The 17445-nt window shown below is 46.5% G+C and overlaps 3 non-coding genes across 3 annotated transcripts; 2 read left to right on the top strand and 1 right to left on the bottom strand.

Moving 5' to 3' along the window:
• Window positions 1-2995: 2995 nt before the first annotated feature.
• TRNAC-GCA (transfer RNA cysteine (anticodon GCA)) lies at window positions 2996-3067 on the top strand. The gene has a single exon. It is a non-coding gene; the product is annotated as a tRNA-Cys (tRNA).
• A 4707-nt stretch (window positions 3068-7774) lies between these two features.
• On the top strand, window positions 7775-7846 carry TRNAC-GCA (transfer RNA cysteine (anticodon GCA)). The gene has a single exon. It is a non-coding gene; the product is annotated as a tRNA-Cys (tRNA).
• A 9097-nt stretch (window positions 7847-16943) lies between these two features.
• TRNAC-GCA (transfer RNA cysteine (anticodon GCA)) lies at window positions 16944-17015 on the bottom strand. The gene has a single exon. It is a non-coding gene; the product is annotated as a tRNA-Cys (tRNA).
• Window positions 17016-17445: the final 430 nt, after the last annotated feature.

Here is a 17445-nt window from a genome sequence, read left to right as displayed (position 1 = left end):
GGGATTCCAGAGAAATTTTCAGGATAAAATATGTAGGACTTGGCGATTGAGAAGATGTACAGGACGAGGGATACAGTAGTGTGAGGAAGCAGATATGGATAAAGAAAATGACTGTTGTCCAGAGAGAAGTATAGCAGTAGCTGCCAGGGAAGGTGGGAAACCCAATCAAACTTAGGCTAGAGACTTGAGCATGCTTTGGGCTGGGGGGAGGGAACAGATGGAGAAAGAATTGAGTCAATTCAGTCCTGGGGACAAGAGTACAGATGGAGCCATTCACTTTGGAAGGAGGAGGGGAGGGGGATGTTCTTCTCTGAGCTGGAAGGGAAAGGGCTAAGGACAGCTGGGGAGAGATGTCTCTGAGGTATGGAGGGAAGGTGAGGAGCTGAGGTCTAGCTGTGTCCATCCTCTCTGTTAAGCAGAGGTAACCTCTTGTGCTGGAGCGAGAGCACAGACGTTGGGGAGGAAAGCATGCCATTGGTGAGCCTGCAGTCCAAACAAAGGGAGTTGGAGGGTCGGTGGTGGGGAGGGGTGGGCTGGTTCTACACCTCTCTGGGGGCCACCTTTTGTGGGCACTGAGAACATCGCTGTCCCCCAGATACACCTGTCCCCACCCAGGTCAGCACAGGGCAAGTGCTAATGATTTTATTCTCCAGCTCCCTTTCATTCTATGTAAATCCAACCTCAGGAGTCTAGGTTACTCTCAACAGCAGACAAGGTCACTGGTTCCTTTGTGTACTTCCTGGTCCCAGTTTCTGTCAGCCACACACTAATCATCTTTCAGGTGATCCCCTTGGCAGAGGAGTCCATTAGCTCAATGGACACTTGTGGATTTTTCACAAGTTGTGTTCCAGGGTGCAGGGATCTCATCTAACTTATAAGGGTCTTTTCCTATGGTCTACAAAAGAAGACAAAGGAGAGAAAAAGAAACTAGGATTTGCAGGACAAAAGAGATAGAAATTTTAAACCAAAATAATATCAGTATTAACATTAAATATAAATGTATGAAATACCACAGTAAAAAGACAAAGAATGTCACTGAATTAAAAAAAAAACTATATGTTATTCATAGGAGGTAAATAAAAAACATAAGGATATAGACATATGGGTAAACATACTGATAAGTGGTTGCCAAAGGTGGGGGGGTGAGGGGTGGGAGAGATGCGTGAAGTGGATCAAAAGGTTAATATTCTTTTTAATTTAAAAAATCCATTTTTGGAACTTCTCTGACGGTCCAGTGGCTAAGACTCCATGCTCACAATACAGGGGGTCTGGGTTCGATCCCTGGTCAGGGAACTAGGTCCCACTTGCTGCAACTAAGAGTTCACATGCTGCAACTAAAGATCCCACATACTGCAATGAAGATCCTGCACACCACAATTAAAGACCTGGTGCAGCCAAATAAATAAATAATTTTTTTTAAAAAAATCCATTTTTAAAAATAGAGAGTGGAAAGAACTAGCTTCCTGTAACAGAACCCAAGGGAACACTAGCTATTTCAGTATCAAGAGAGACGGTTGCATTAATACTACATTGGTGGTTTCAATTGGATTCTAAGTAAGGATACATCTGGTGTTCAAACAAGAAAGGATCTCATGCCGAGCTCAGTAAGCAGTGAAAGGCAGGGACCTGACAGGATTGGGAAGGTGAGAATTATCCAGAACTGTAGTCATAATGGCTAGTTATATTTGAGTGCTTACTACACGTCAGAAACTATCCTAAGGATAGTATCTTATTTAATCCTCATATCAATTGATATTTCCCCCAATTTACAGATGAGAAACTGAGGCTCAGAGAGTTTTTGGAATTTCCTTTAAGTCACACACTCTGGCTTCTCTGCCTGAGGCTAAGGGGTCATGAGGTGTTGGTGACTTCTCCTTTCTGAATATTGGTAAAATTCAATGTAGAGTTTCTAATACATATAAAATAATATATTATATTATATATATATAAAAACTATATAATATATATTTTATATATATGCAGGGGATCTTGGGCAAGAAGTTTAGCCTCTCTGGGCCTCAGTCTCCTCATCTGTAAAATGGGGATAATGAGATCCTGGTTCCCCGGGTTTGATGTATGATAAGCTGATGTATGTGGAAGCTTCTCGATGTTAGCATCATGGTAGAAATCAGCGTAGAAATCAGCATTTTCCCAGCTTCTCAGCCAAGAGAGGAGATGAAGTAGCTATTGGGTTGCCAAGGCCCCAAGGAGGAAGTTGGTGGGTAAAAGGGAGAGATTCCAATGGGTGGGAGAGAGAGTTTGCAGGAGAGAAAGTTCACCTGCTTCTCTAACAGCAGAAGCAGGGCTTTGGCATGGCTGTGATTATGGAAGGTGTCAATCAAGGTAAGTTCATCTTCCAGATGGGATAGGGCTTTGCCCACAAATCAAAGAGCCTCTGAGTGGAGTGTGGTTCTTCTCCAGGAGCATTTCTTGGCCCTTGAATTATGTTAGCATTAATGATTTGGGGTATTCCTAAGTCTACCCAGCCACCTACATCTGACTTTTTCTAGGAATGGATCATTCTCCATGATTCTCTATCTGTATTTACTGAAGAAGCGGAGGTTGGGAGGGTCATTTGTGTCCTAGATTGTAGTTTAGTAGAAAGTACCCTGAACTGAATGTCGGCTCCAGAGGATCAGGCCCTCATTAGGTGGGATGGGACAGACACCTCAATCACCTTGAGTTTGTGTTTTCTCGGTGCCCACCATGGTGGGTCCAGGCATCCAATTCTGAAGGCCATTCTATAGCCAGTGTCATTGTTTCTCCAGGCTGCTGCCCACACCCTGGCGGGTGGGTGGGGAGTGGGGGACACAGGCTGCAGGCTTTTTGAGGAGCGTGCCTGTTCCTTTTTCTGTGGCAGGCTGATGAGTTTTCACTGCAGCAGACCTGGCAGTTCCTAAGAGAGGTCCATCCTAAAGTGGCAACTCACAGGTTTACAGGGAGTCTGGGTGTGGCTGGACAGACATAACATTAATTAAGCCATACCATAGCAGAAGGGGGTATAGCTCAGGGGTAGAGCATTTGACTGCAGATCAAGAGGTCCCTGGTTCAAATCCTGGTGCCCCCTACCTGTTTTTCACTTTTACCTTTTGCTGCTGCATTTCAACCTCTTCCTTATCAGACATCAACGTAAATTTTTTTTTTCTCCTAGAACCAGTAAATGGTGAAGCTTTACTATGGTAGTTGGCAATTCTTAACTCTAAATATAAATTAGAATCACCTGAAGAGTCTGTAGACGTGCCATTTCCCAGGCCCCACCCCAGACCAATTAAATCCGTGTATTTAAGGTGGAGCCCAGGTATAAACACTTGCCAGAGCTCCTGGTCTGCAGCTAAGTTGAGAAGCAGCTTTAGCAGAGCTTCCAGAAGCCTTCTCAGAGCCAGGTTACCTCATCCAGCTCTGTCTGGCCAGCATCTTGTGTTCTGGTCCTCCTCTTCCCTATCCTTAAATGGACATTATTTATAACTTGACCTTAATGGCATCTTCCAGGAACAATTGCTGTTTCAGCATTTCATAGTTTCCTTAATTTTTCCCTTTCTCAATGCAGTCATCCTCTGTGGGACGGGATGGAATTGGTCTTGTATTTCCAAGCCAAAGCACCAGGACCTGTAGCTCTCAGGGAGTGAGCCCTCATGGAGCTGAGAGAGTTTGTAGAGGATAAAATATCCACATGTGAAAGTGTAAGTGTGGGTTGTGTAATCATTAAGGACAATTTTATGTCTCATTCAAGCTTTAAAAGTAAACTTCTGCAGAAGGGATCAGTGAATTATATCAACTCCCTCAAAACTAAAGAACGTGATGACTTTCTATGGTTTGGAGAACAAAGAGCTGAGCATTTTGGTAGATGATGTAAGAATTCATTGTGGGTTCAGAGCTGTAGCATGTAATTCAGAAGTACAGTTCATGAATTTTATTACATCCGACACTAACCATCTTTTATGACCTTTCTCACAACTACCTAAAATACATTTCATGATGTTTCAGGTTTACATCAACAGCAGAAGTCTATACTTCCAGATGGGCTAAAAACAGCCTCTCATAATAAAACTATTTGATAGCAAGAAACTCAATCTCTTGCTTTTGAATGGCAGGAAAACACAATACAGAGAAAAGCCATTTAAGACAGAGCACGGTCAAGTCCAGTCTTTCTTGAGACTTTGTCTCACTCGATAAGTTGGCAAATAGCTCTTCACCTAACTCCCTGTGTTGTAAATATTCTGTCTTCTCCGAGTTCTCTTATCAGCATAGGGCATAAGTGCCTGTAAAAACAAAACTTCTTTTAGCTTCAGGGCTATGCTTTAGTTTCTCTTTCATTAAAGCTCATTCATTTTGTTAACAAGAGTCTTAAATTTTAAAATGTGTACTTTTTTCCCTTGGAGAGGTGGTGTTTATTATTCCAGGTTCATGACCACTTGGACCTTTGGCTTAGAACAAGGTTGCTGGTCCCTTTCCTGCCCCTGCCCTTCCTGGACACCTCCTGATGTTGAGGCTCTTCTCACTGATGGCAACCTCCACCTCACCTCCTCTTTGCTCCTTCCAGTCCTGCAACCCAATCCTACTAGCCCTGCAGCCAGTCTGTGGAACCCTGTTCAATGGGGGCGGTTCCTTCCTCCTTAACCTTTCCCTGTAACTCCCCCTTTTACATCTGGTGCCCAGCATCCTCCTGCAGATGTCTCTCTCCCTTCAATCTCCCACCCGGGGATGTTGCCTTCTCCCCCTTCCCAACCCTCGCTCCCCACATTGCTCCTTCTGGGTCCCAGCTCCTCAACCATCCCTCGACCTTCTCCTTCAAAGCCATCTCCATCTCCTTGATGGCGCTCTCCTCATCCTCACTGATGTGTGCACCCACGCTGGGGACCCCGCAGGCTTTGTGGGAGATTTCAGAACCAGGATAACCTTCGTATTTTCCTTGCTTCCCTCTGTTTTCATCCTCAGTAGCATCAAAATCACATTAATGATCCTTCCAGATCTCCATCTTCCTGGCTCTTCTAATGTTAACAAATTGCACTCCCTTGCAGCTATCAAAAGGCACGGTGAAACATAGGTTGAATGCTTTCCCCAGTCTCTGTTCCCTCCTCCTCCTTGGTTGTTCGCTGGGTACATGGCTTCACAGAAGAAAAACTACATTTCCCAGCCTCCTTGGAGTTAAGCGAGGCAAAGGGCATAGATTTGGTCAATGAGATGGAGACAAAAGTGATGGGTGCTCTGAAAGAGAGAAGCTTGTGTTTCCTCTTCCCCTTCCCGCCGGCTAGGAGATACAGATGATGCTAAAGTGGGAGATGTCATGTTGGACCATGAAGAGACATCTGGAGTGAAAGCTAGTGCGCTCCTGTTGACTCCTTGTGATACTGCCTCCAACAAGAGCTGCAGGCCGGCAGGCCGCTTAGGGGAAGCCAGCTCCCGAGCACAGGCACTGGTGCTTTTAGGGCCAGTACAGTCCAAGCCCAGATGGAGGGGACGGATGCCCCCTGGTGCTTGCGGTCAGTACCCATTTCAGGCACAGCAGCCTTAGGTTCCTCCTCCGCATGGGCAGAAGCTTCATTCACCTCTTTCTTGCCTTTAGGAGGCTCCCTAACAGTGCCTCCCCCCACCCCCCTCCCTCTAGCCATCTCCCTCTGACCTGGAGGAGGTCTTGTCAGTTGTGTATATGATTTCATCACTCAGCTGGGGCCTGTCCCTTCCTTGAATACCTTACTCCAAGTATGAATATAAAAATCTTTCTCTGCATTGACATATATACACCACCAAATGTAAAACAGGTGGCTAGTGGGAAGCTGCTGCATAACACAGGGAGATCAACTCGATGCTTGGTGATGACCTAGAGGGGTGGGATAGGGAGGGTGGGAAGAAGTTGTGGGGGGGAGGGGGTATGGGGATATATGTATAAATACAGCTGATTCTCTTTGTTGCACAGCAGAAACTGGCACAACAGTGTAAAGCAATTATACTCCAATAAAGAGCTTAAGGAAAAAAAAGAAGAAAAAAAAAAAAGAGAAAACAAAACCAAAAAACCTTTCTCTGCCTTAAAAAGCACTGCCATCCTCATTTTTGATTTATCGTGAGCCTTGGCGGACCTGGGAAGCGAGCTGTTCCTTTCATTATTCTCAGACACCTATGCAGTTTGTCTGCTCCTCGGGTGACCCTCACTCTACCTGAGCGCCAGTTCCTTTAAGTCTGAGAGGCCTCTGGGGAGGCTGCAGGAGGCCCAGATGGAGGAGGTAGGCGTGGCTGAGGGGCTTGGGAGCTGCTGGGTGTAGGTCTTGGGTCCACTGCAGGGGTTCCCTTTGCCCTCAGTCCAATCAGAGACATCATAGAACATGATGCCTTTCAAGCTGGGTGGACACTGGAAAACAGGTGTGAGAAACAAGAGTGACAGCATCGCAGAAAGAGAAAGGCCTGAAATTAATGTGGCAGAGGTGATGGATGAGGGAAGGACCAGGAGGGGTTTGGACTGGGAAGTGACTGGGATCTGAGGGAGAGGGAGGGCCTTCCAGCGGCAAAGACTTCCTGGACAATATCTGTAGGGCTTTCTCTCATTTATTTTTAACCACTTAGCAACTGGAAGGCTGGAACCGTGCAGACATTGGAGTTATTGTTGTACATGTATACACTGGAAAAATAAAAGAACCCCCTCCCTACTTGCTGGGAGTTACCGTTATTAACTATCTGGTCTATTTCCTTTCATGGGTGTATATGTATATGCATGGAGATGTAGATACCTATGTTTATACATAAGTTTCTTTGTATATGTGTATAATGTTTTTATTGCATAATATGTATACGCAGTATCTTTTTAAAAGCCCAAATGAGCTCATATCATACACATATATGTCATAAAATTTGCTTTTTTCACTTAATGGTATTGTTTAAGCATCTTTCCATGACAGAACTCTGGGCCAATTTTATCTTTTACTGTTGCATCATATCCCTATGACTGTGCCGTAATGTTTGTAACCAATTCCCTGTCGATGGATATTTAGGTGGTTTCCACTTTACCACTAATACAGAAAAAGGCTGCAGTGACTGTCCACACACTGTGCGTTCATGAGTATTTCTGAAGGATACGTTCCTAGAAGTAGAACTCCTCTAGAGCATCATTTTTCCTAAGTAACAATTTTTTTTTTACAAGGCAACATGCTCAATACAGAAAAGTTGAAAGAGAAATAAAAGCACATAAAAAACTGAAATCAGGGGACTTCCCTGGTGGTCCAATGGTTAAGACTATATGCTTTCAGTGCAGGGGGTGTGGGTGCGGCCCCTGGTTGGGGAACTAAGATCCCACATAACGGCAATTTTAAATAATAATTTTTTTTTTAAGTTAACAAAAAAACCCTGAAACCACCTGTAATTCCTCACAGACACACTGTTTTGTAACTGCTTTTTCACTTGACGAATTCTCATGAATGTTATTGTGTGTCATTAAATAACTCTTGGACGTGGGCTCTGAACCTTCTTTCAGGCAGGAGAAGGCACTGTCCCCAGTTATGTCACCATCCCAGTGTGCCTGACACACAGCAGACGCTCAGTGACTCATCACCTGAGAGGGTTATCTGGATGATTTGAAAGGTCTTCCCACATTTAAAGGTCAACCAGGCTGCCGGGGGTCCTCAGCCAGATGCACATAGAAGTGATGGGGGAAGAAGGGCTTGTCCCTGGCAGGTGGGAGGCCAGGGTTCAGAGAAGCAGAGCTGACCAGGACAACCCAACCAGCATGACTGAATCACAGTGTGTCAACACAGGTAAAAGGTGTTAATTATACCATTCTGCCAGGACAGGGGGTATAGCTCAGTGCAAGAGCACTTGACTGCAGATCAAGAGGTCCCTGGTTCAAGTCCAGGTGCCCCCTACTTTGTCTTACTTTTAATCCCAAAGTGGGTCTGGCATTACCTGTTCCCCCTTCTCCAGGCCAGGACACCTGGAGAAGAAAAAAGCCTGTCAAACTCTCTGACTCACAACTCCTCAGAAAGTGCAGATCCAATCTGAAATTTTAAGATGCTCCTTCAGGTGACTGGTAGAAAAATTGAAGTTTCCAAGGCACAGATCCCTGACTCCTCCAGCCCCTCTGGTTCTCCCTCAGCTCCAGCCTGAGATTTCACCTTTCACAGATCCACACCTTCTCCACAGAGGGGGCTGGTGTGTCTCCGTCACACCCCCGTGGGTTATAACACAGAGTAGTTTACTTTGCAGGAGCCCCTGTGCCCCTGCAGTGGGGTAGCCGCTTAGCTTCCTGAGTCCCCCTGCTGGGCTGCAGGTCAGAGGTCCTGGACTTAGGCTCTGGGTCCTAAAGCTCCCACTGGGTCTGCTCCAGACTCCCAGACCCACACCAGGGTCTGGGGAAGAACAGGATTCTGCTTGGCTCTGTGGGACTAATGCCAAGGAGTGAGGAGTGGAAAAGAGCGTGGGGGAAGGGCTGGCCTGACTCTCCCTGCCTCTTTTCTCTCGCTCCTCCATGCAGAATTATTGGCTCCAGCCAGGGAAAGGAAACTGGAATCCCATTCCAAAATCAGTGAAAATGTAAAAATAGGAACAGGCAAGACACATTTGTCCTTAAAAGCTCATCTTATTGTTCCTGCCTAATGAAGACCTCTGACCTCTGTAATTATATCCAGAACTCCTTCAGACACTGAGCTGCCCCTATGTCTAGTGAGTCCACGGGAACTGCTCTACCGCACATGGAAGGCATCCCTGCTGGCCATCCCCTTCTGCACCATCCTCCGCCCATGCCCAGCCGCCCAGGGCCAAGGACATCAGTGTAAAAGCCATGGCTGTGTCAGTGGAGGGCCTCTGAACTAAACTAAGGCCACAGTCCCCCAAGCAGGCTGCCCATCACACACAGGCATGTGAGGTGGTGAGAGCAGGATGGGCTTTCATGGAAATGAAGTTCAAGGTTCCAGGTCAGATCACCTGAATCAGAAGGGGTTGGGAGTAAGACCAAAGGACTCTATTTTTAACAAACTCTTGAGAAGATCCCAAAGGAAAGTGAGAATTGGCAACCCATTTCCCAATTTTTTAGTTAGTTTTGTGCCCCATATCACAGGCTTGAAAAGAGACCGTAATTAAGAAACGTGTCCAAGCACACACACCTGATTAATAACCGGGGTGGGGCCAGATCCACATGGCCAGTCTTGGGCTCTTCTTACTCCCCCAGCCCTGGGGCAAGGCACAACCTGGCTGGCTGCCTTCATCTGCTTCCCGCTCCTGTGGCCCAGCCCTGGCTGGATGGGGTGACATAGGCCTTCCCAAGAGATGACCTGAGAGGTTTCCACCTGATGCCTGGTACTAAATGAGATCAGCTTGCAAGGGCCTGAAAATCTGAACCACATGCCTTGTTCACCTGCAGTCAGATGTTCCTCCCTGAGCCAGGAGCCCACTTCAAACCCTTTCCTAAGTGACACTCCTCATGGTTGTGGCCTCTCCAGGGAGGGGTCCTCTAGGACCCCAGTCATTTCTGTTTCTCCCTGGTCGGCCCCATGGCCTGACTGCCCTGCCCTCTCCTGACCATAAGCTCCTTTTCCTACTGGCCCCTCATTTGAGAGCCCAGAAGCTTCTGCTGAAACAGAGGAAGAACATTCCAGTGCTGGGCTGGCAAAGAATAAGACAAAAGTCCACCTGAAGCCACGAGAAAGGGACTGACCAGCACAGTGGGGAGGGGTGACGGCGCCAAACTGGGTTTGTGACAAAGGAAGGGCTGTGACCAAAGGGTCCTGACCCCACCTCTTCTCTTTTCTGTCCTCCTAGAGATTTCAGTGTGGGGGGAGAGCAGCTGTTTCAGGGGACAAAAGGAGGCTCATTAGGGGGCACCCAGATTTGAACTGGGGACCTCCTGATCTGTAGCAAATGCTCTACCCCTGAGCTATACCCCCTCGCTGGGGTGCCTGTCATTCAGCACTATTCACCAATGTGAACCCGCCCTTGCAACAAGAGCACACTGGCATTCCTATTCTTCCCTAGTTTGCCGCTGGGCACCTGGCAGATGGATCTCACTGCAAACTGACCCTTTTCTGGCCATGAGCTCATGCTCTCCTGTGCTTTATGGGAACTCAGAAGCCTCCTCTGCCCTGACTTGAGGTTTCCCTCCCTCGGCCCCCACCTGGGGCCACCACACCGTCCCCACTAGAACCACAGGATGGACTTTGGGTCTCCTCTACCATCTCCTCTGCTCTGGTCTTTTCCCCTCATACTGTGGCTGAGTCCATGGCCTTGGCAGAGTCTCCAGGGACTTTGTGGACACCAGGGCAGGTATCTGGCCACAAAGCCTGCAGCCTCCACGCAAGGCCCAAATGCAGCCTCAGCTCCCACAGGAGGCCCCAAACCAGCAGGTCAGCATAGCTGGAGAGGTGCCAAGCCTGGCCCTTTGGGGTCCTAAAGGCCTGTCCTTGCCAAGCTGGACCGCACAGCAGGACAGACCACCCTCCACTGAAGGATGGGCGCCTTTTCTCTGGCAGATACATGGCGGTGGGCTCACTAACTGACCCCTCTTAGCAGCTAAAACATCAGATGGCTGCCACCCAGGGGGCCATGGAGGACTGTGGGACAGGCCTGTTAGGAATGGGGCTCGATTATTCTTATAGTATGGGAAAGTTGTGTGCAGTAAAAAGAAGAAGGGGGAGGAAGAAGAAGAGGAGGAGGGGGCGGGAAAAAAGAAAATATTGCTCCTTTAAAGAATATCTCATGTCAGTGCCTTGTCTGTTGTTGAGTACGTTACAGATTTTCAATGCACACTTGTTGACTAAAAAAAATACAGAAAAATTTGAAAACACAATTAGGCATCAGCAACAAAATAGAAATTAATCTCACAAGGAAAATAACTGCTGGTAACAGTTTGGTTTCTATTCTTCCAAACTTAAAAATATATAGCCTTAGTCTGGGGGATCGAATTTTTGCTGCTATGCCCCTTGAGTCAATTTCTAGCTACTCTTTCAGCTGTCATCCTATTCGGGCTGCCTTTCTCCCTTAGCAACGTTCCCCGTCCTGTTCTGTAAAGATAAGAATTGGGGATTTAACGGCAGGCATATGCCTGCATTGGTCTTTCTTTCATACAAAATTACTGTAATTCTTAAAAAGTTGGTGGGTACTATCCAAACAGGGCTGATGGGAATGTAATTGATGTATCTTTCCTGGAAAGCTGCTTGGTAATCAAAAGATAAATTCATGCCTTTGCTTTATATATATGGATGTGCAAATATGCCTGTACATGGTTGGTCATTGCAGTGTTGCTTGTAAAAATGGAAACATAAGCTGCAGAGATGCGCATTCTGGGTACGTGCCAAGAACTCCACAGGGAGGGTCCCTTTGGATCAAGCCTGTGGACCTGCAGGCTGTCAAGGCAGTCAGTTCCACCCAGCATGTGGTGTGGTCATCAAGGGCACGCTTTAGCTTCTTCCACTAAGAAAGTCCACACTTAATTCAAAAACACATTTCAATGACAGCATCTCTCACCAACATTCCAAGTCTACAAAGACACGTGATGCAGTTGGTTTTCAAAGATGCGAGAACTCCAGTAAACAATGCATTTCTAAAGGTTGTGTGGATGGGGTCGTCTTCTAACCATTGTGTTGGTTGAAGCTTTGGGGTGGGGGTGGGGCATGTCACACACCGTAAGCACATCCCACCTTTCCAATCCCTTAAAGTCTTCAAGGATTTAGTCTTCAAGGATTTTCCGGCATCTCCATCTCATCTATCCTTGAAAAACTCTGATTCCTGGTTTTGATGAACAAGTTGAACAAACAATAAAAATAATGCCCAGCTCTTCCAAGTAGGACACTGGATCCAGAATTCAGCAGAGCTTAACACTAGATTTTTCCTTCCTGGCCAAATGCTGTCAAGAATTCATTTCCACACCCATTCCCTAGACTGTTGTTTTTATAAATCAGCAGTCTCGTGATTATTTTTGCGTTTAAGCCTTCACCTGCAAGAGGGACTGTGTAATTGGCTCTCCAGGGTATGGTGGGATTTTCTCAAGTTATAGATCAAAAGAAAAAGAGGGACGGGGGGAGGTGAGAAGGGTGGTAAAGCAGGAAAAGTATCAGCAGGAGAGAAGGAGGGCCTCCTTGAGCTGGCAAAGGAGCTGCCGAAGTTTTAGTGGTTAGGTATATTCGGGGTTCTACAAATCTTCTCATGAATCCCCATGACAACTCTTGGGGATCTCACTCTTTCCACATCAGAACCCTAAGCTTTCACACTGGGGAAGCTAGGAAGCTGTGAATTAAATTGACCTTGTCATTCAGCCATCTTGCCGAATCAAAGGTTGCCTTTGGTTTTCTGCGAAGTCATACGGCTGCTAGAGAGAAGAGATTTTGGTTCTTCTCGTTGAGATTTTCATTGTTTCTCTAGATTATTTTGGTGCCTTTAGCATCAGTCATCTTCCAGTTCAACGGCAAGAAACTCATGGGTATCCGTGTCCTGGTAGGCACTGCCTTCCCAATGACCACCAGCAATAATTCACTTTCCCATCGTGCCAGTGTGGGTTACAGGTTATGACAGATTCCCAGACCTGAAGAGCTAACTGGATTTCCCCTAACGCTAGCTTTAACTAGTCTGGATATCAATACTGTTTTCATGAGGATCTGTTGCCTGAAATCCACTCCTAACAGCAATTTATGTACCAGGTAGGAAATTTGGGTGCAAAACCAGAAACTAACTATGGCTACTTGAAACAGGTGAGGCAGTCCTTGTCAGGTAGTTCATGACACTGAAGGGAAAGAGGAATAGACATTGGCTGGGCTCCCAGGGGAATGAAGCACCCAGAGTTTAGCCAAGGTTGCACAGAGCCCCAGTCTGTAAAGAAGGGTCAGGCTGCAGCTGATGTCAGATCCACGTCACCAGAAGGAAGTCTCACCTCTTCCTGCTTCTGTGTTTCACTCACTTAATATCCAAAGTCTGCAGTGGTTATGCTAAGGGCACACACCCGAGTCCTCACTACCAGACAGTGGGAGACCAAGTGTCTGGTATTTTTGGTTTTGGAGTAAGAAATGAGGGTATGTCTTTTAATAAAATTCATGTAATTGCATATTCCCCAAATATGTGATAGGGTTCAGATGCTGTGCAGTCCAAAAAAAAAAAAATGTCCCCCACCACGTCCACATTAGTGGGGACATTGATTATGGAAGTCACCTGGGGCTGCAGGAGAGCAGAGCAACCTTCCCGTAGATCTGAACTCAGCCTGTGAAAGGAAACTGCAATCTCAACACTCAGAGCCGAATTTGAACTTGGGGTGGTGTGACCTACTTTCCTGAGTAAGAAGAATGAACCTCATCTGATGAGCGTGTTTCACCTCCTGGACAAAGCCCTGAACTTCAACGCTATGACCTCTGCTTGCTTGTCAGTTATGCCACTTGGCAGCCTGTGCCCCTGTGAATTGGCCCCTCCTGTCTCCCTGCTCCATTTCCCACAGCCATCCCACCCGCACCCCCACCTGACAGCCATCTATGCCCTTTGCCTTGCTGAGTGAAGCACTGGTAAATCAGCTCAAGGGGAAAGAAAAGACAATCAGTAGTGTTTGATTTGTAGTATATGCCAATTTGTCAATAATCCCACCATGGCCAATATCATGCCAACGGTTTAGCGTTGCTCCCCAGCTGAGGGCACCAACTTTGATATCTACAGCTGGAAGTGTCTTTAGAATCATCTTGAAGAGTGGTTCCTGTAAACTCTGGCTGTCTTTCAGAGTCTTTGGAGTTTAGGAGGGATTAAAAGGAGGGTGTGCCTATCACATGTAGTGTATCAGGATCCCCAGGGAATTTTTAACAAGTTCTCAAATAATTTGAATGTATAATCAGGTTTGAGAAACACTGCCTGGTCTCATATCTGTAGATCTGGCTGACCGATCTCACTGCTAACTGACCCTCTTGTGTCCAGTAACTCATCTCTCCTTCCCTACAGGCTGTTCCCTTTGGGTGCCTCACCATCTCTTCTCCTCACTACCTTGCAGTCTTCTTGAATTCCAGGCTGCAGGCACTGCTCAGAAAGCCATGGCTTGCAGTTGGTACTGAGCTCCCCTCCTTCCCATGCTGTATCTACTCTGACTTGTTCAGGACCCCGTCTCCCCCACAGCCTCCTCCTGGGCTCCACCGGATGGACCTAAGCTTCCGCTCACATATCCTACTATCTGCTCTTCCTCCCTTTGCTCATGGTCTGATCCTTGGCTTTGATAGGATCCTCCAGGAGAGGCTATCAGCTTTGATGGTGGTGGTTAAACAGGGCAAGGTGCAGGATGTAGTCTTTCCTGGGATGTTCCGATGTTCCCCCAAATACTGGACCTGTAGAAGTTTCACAGAGGCAATAGACACCAGTAATCTGGAAGATGTGTGGGTATGTGCCTTTCCCCAGTTAGAGTTTCCAGGTCAATGGCTGAAGGACATCTGGGGAAATCTAGGAGTAAGATTCACATCCCATGGTTGGATAGTTTGGAAGAGTCCTTTACTCAAGCTTACTCAGATTTCCCTTTCAAGGGATGCAAGTTCTCTGAACTGATTCAGATCTGGAAACTGGGTGAGAGGTCAGGAATCTCTTTTGTGCTAACTATTGGGTTAGCTCAGAGCTACAAATCAAGTAGGACTGGGGTGGGCTTCCCATTGTCAGCCCCAAGGACCTCATGACCAATCAACAACAACCAAGATCTGTGTGGCACAGACCACATAGAGTAATCCCTAACTTGCATCTGGAGATGAAGAATCACACTTCTTGAACTCTGACACCCTAGGATCCTCCCATCCCCACTGAAATCAGAAAATCCCTTTCTACTGTAGTCTCCAGCCAGCATCCTTGTCTATAGGGAACAGCTACTAAAATGCTTTTCAAAGATGTAGAAGCTCCTCATACCCATGCATTTCCAAGACTTAAGTGAGAGGAATCGTTGTTTGGATGGGCAAGTCACACATGATAAATCCATTCCAGTTTTCCTATCCCTGGAGGGCTATGGATTCTTTCTACATCATACCAAGAGATCTGTACACTCCTAAGGCCTTCTGTGATTCCTGGTTCAAGTCAACAACTGAGTAAACAAGTTTATCCCAGCTGCTCCAACTGTGATTATCTTAAGTAGAATGTTGAATGGGTACACTCATAAGAATAAATCCAGACTTACTTAAAATTATATTCTTACTTTACAAAATACTCCAAGAATCCACATCAATGTGTGTTCTCTAGATCTTTGCTGGTATAAATTAGCCAGTTTGAAATTATTTTCATGCATAAGTCTTCACCTCCAAGCCATTGGTACCCAGAGTCAGCTAAGGTCTTTCTATAGCTGGAGATTAAGGGACAATGAGGGGTGGGGCAACTGATCACTTCTTGCGATGGAAACCCCTCAGTCTGGGCTAGTCAGCTGTCAGACAGGGAGAAAGGGCTACCTTGAGTGGCAAGGGAGATTCAGTAGAGTAGATGATTTGGTATAATTTGAGTTTTCCAAATGCTCTCATACATCCACATTATAATTCCTGAAGTCCCACTCTTTCTTAATCACAGACCTATTTTCAGCCAGGAGACTGTGGAAAGCTGTAGATTCCACTGACATTAAAGTTTGGCAACCCTCATGATCATCTTCCGTTTTCAGCTATTTCAGGTTGTGTGATGGGAGATAAGAGATGATCCCAATACAGAGAAAGTCCAGGTTTCAGCCCATACAGAGTGACACTTGAGATTATGATTAGCTTTCTTTTAAACTGCTAGGGTCCAGTCCTGAAGCCACTGCTGGTATTCCATGGGAACTTGACTTGGTCCCTTGGAGACAGGAGGCAAATATTCATTCAATTTTTTCTACTATGTCGTATGGGCTCCTAGATTAGCATTCCCACAAACACCTAGATTTTCATTATCTTCAGGTCCAATAAGGCCAGGACCAAACCACATTCCCATCTTTTCTCTGAGGATCTTTTGCCTATTACTCATTGCTAGTACCAGTCAGGACACTTTAATTAAAGAAGAGGCCATCCCAGGCTAATGGAAACATAGAAGGCAGTCTTTCCAGGACAGCAGGGAGCTCAGGGCTGAAGGGAGGCCGGAAGAGCTTCCCTTACAAAATGCCCGTAAAGTGGACAGGATTTCAGCAGGTCCTGGTAAGGGAGCCATTGATGTCACCACGATGGATACTGGCTGCAGCCACTGGCCCCACTGTCATTGCCACACCCCTGCCACCTCCAGAATGAACTCCAAGTTCTCTTACCTCTCGGTGTGATTTATTCCACATTGATAGTCTTATTTATGGGCATATAGTTGGCCAAGCCTAAGGCATTACCAATTGTGCTGCTTAATTTTATGTGTCAACTTGTTTAGGCTCTTGTACCCAGATGTTTGGTCAGACACTAATCTAGATGTTGCTGTGAAGATGTCTTTTAGATGTGATTTACATTTACATCAGTAGATTTTGAGTAAAGCAGATTACCCTCCACAATGTGGGTGGGCCCCATCCAACCAATTGAAAGCTTTAAGAGAAGAAGACTGAAGTCCCCTGAGAAATAGGGAATCCTGCCTCCAGACAGCCTTCAGACTCAAACTGCAAAATCAACTCTTCCCTGAGTCTCCAGCCTGCTGGCCTGCAAAATTAAACCTTGTCAGCCCCCACTGTCATGTGAGCCAATTCCTTAAAATCTCTCTCTCTCTCTCTCTCTCTCTCTCTCTCTCTCTCCCTCTCTCTCTGTCTCTCCTGGCATTTTTGCCTTCCTCAGCCAGAGATAGGTCCCTGTCTTCCTCCAAGACTGAGACAATTGTGAATTCCCAAAAAGGAGTTAAGAGGATTCACATGCTGGGAAAAAAACAAAAGGAATAAATGTTCACTACAGGACCTATAAGAACTGACTCCTCCTTGAAGAAATCAGGTTTATCTAGAGCTGCAGGTTTCTGGTGAAGACCTGCCCTGCTTCTTCTACCCTTTGCAGGCTGAATCAGTGTGGTAGAAAAAGCTGGATGTAGAACATTATGTTCAGTGAGTAAAAGCAAGTATGGAGAGGGGGCACCTGGATTTGAAACAGGGACCTCTTGGTCTGCAGTCAAATGCTCTACCCCTGAGCTACACCCCCACCTACTCACCTATCTTTAAGAAGCACCCTAAAGCTGCAGAGCCTCACCCTGGGTGTCACGTTTTGAGTGGTGTTCTTGCGAGTGCTCTGTCAACCTACAACCCTGCAAACGGATGCTCTTCCCACTATGCCCACCCCCTGCTGCTGGCTGGAGTCACTGGCATTGAAATCATCGAGGTTTGCAGCTAGAACATCCTTTAGACCCACCTAGAAGAAGAGGACTCAAAGCACTGGCTATTCAACAGAGTCTTTCAGGTTAAGGTGGAAAGGGCAGGGCTCGGCAAAGATAAACATTCTTGGGCTCCACCTGAGACTCCCTAAACCACTCTCTGGGAAGGGGACCTGGGGACAATGGGTGTCTCTAACAAGCTCCCAATGATTCTGACTCACAGTTTTGGGGGTATTGATTTAATCTGTGCCCCTCATGGTA

The sequence above is a fragment of the Hippopotamus amphibius genome, chromosome 4 (assembly GCF_030028045.1).
Source record: "Hippopotamus amphibius kiboko isolate mHipAmp2 chromosome 4, mHipAmp2.hap2, whole genome shotgun sequence".
Classification (NCBI taxonomy): domain Eukaryota; kingdom Metazoa; phylum Chordata; class Mammalia; order Artiodactyla; family Hippopotamidae; genus Hippopotamus; species Hippopotamus amphibius.
The sequence above is the reverse complement of the archived record's forward strand: the minus strand, read 5'-3'. Positions and strand labels throughout refer to the sequence as shown.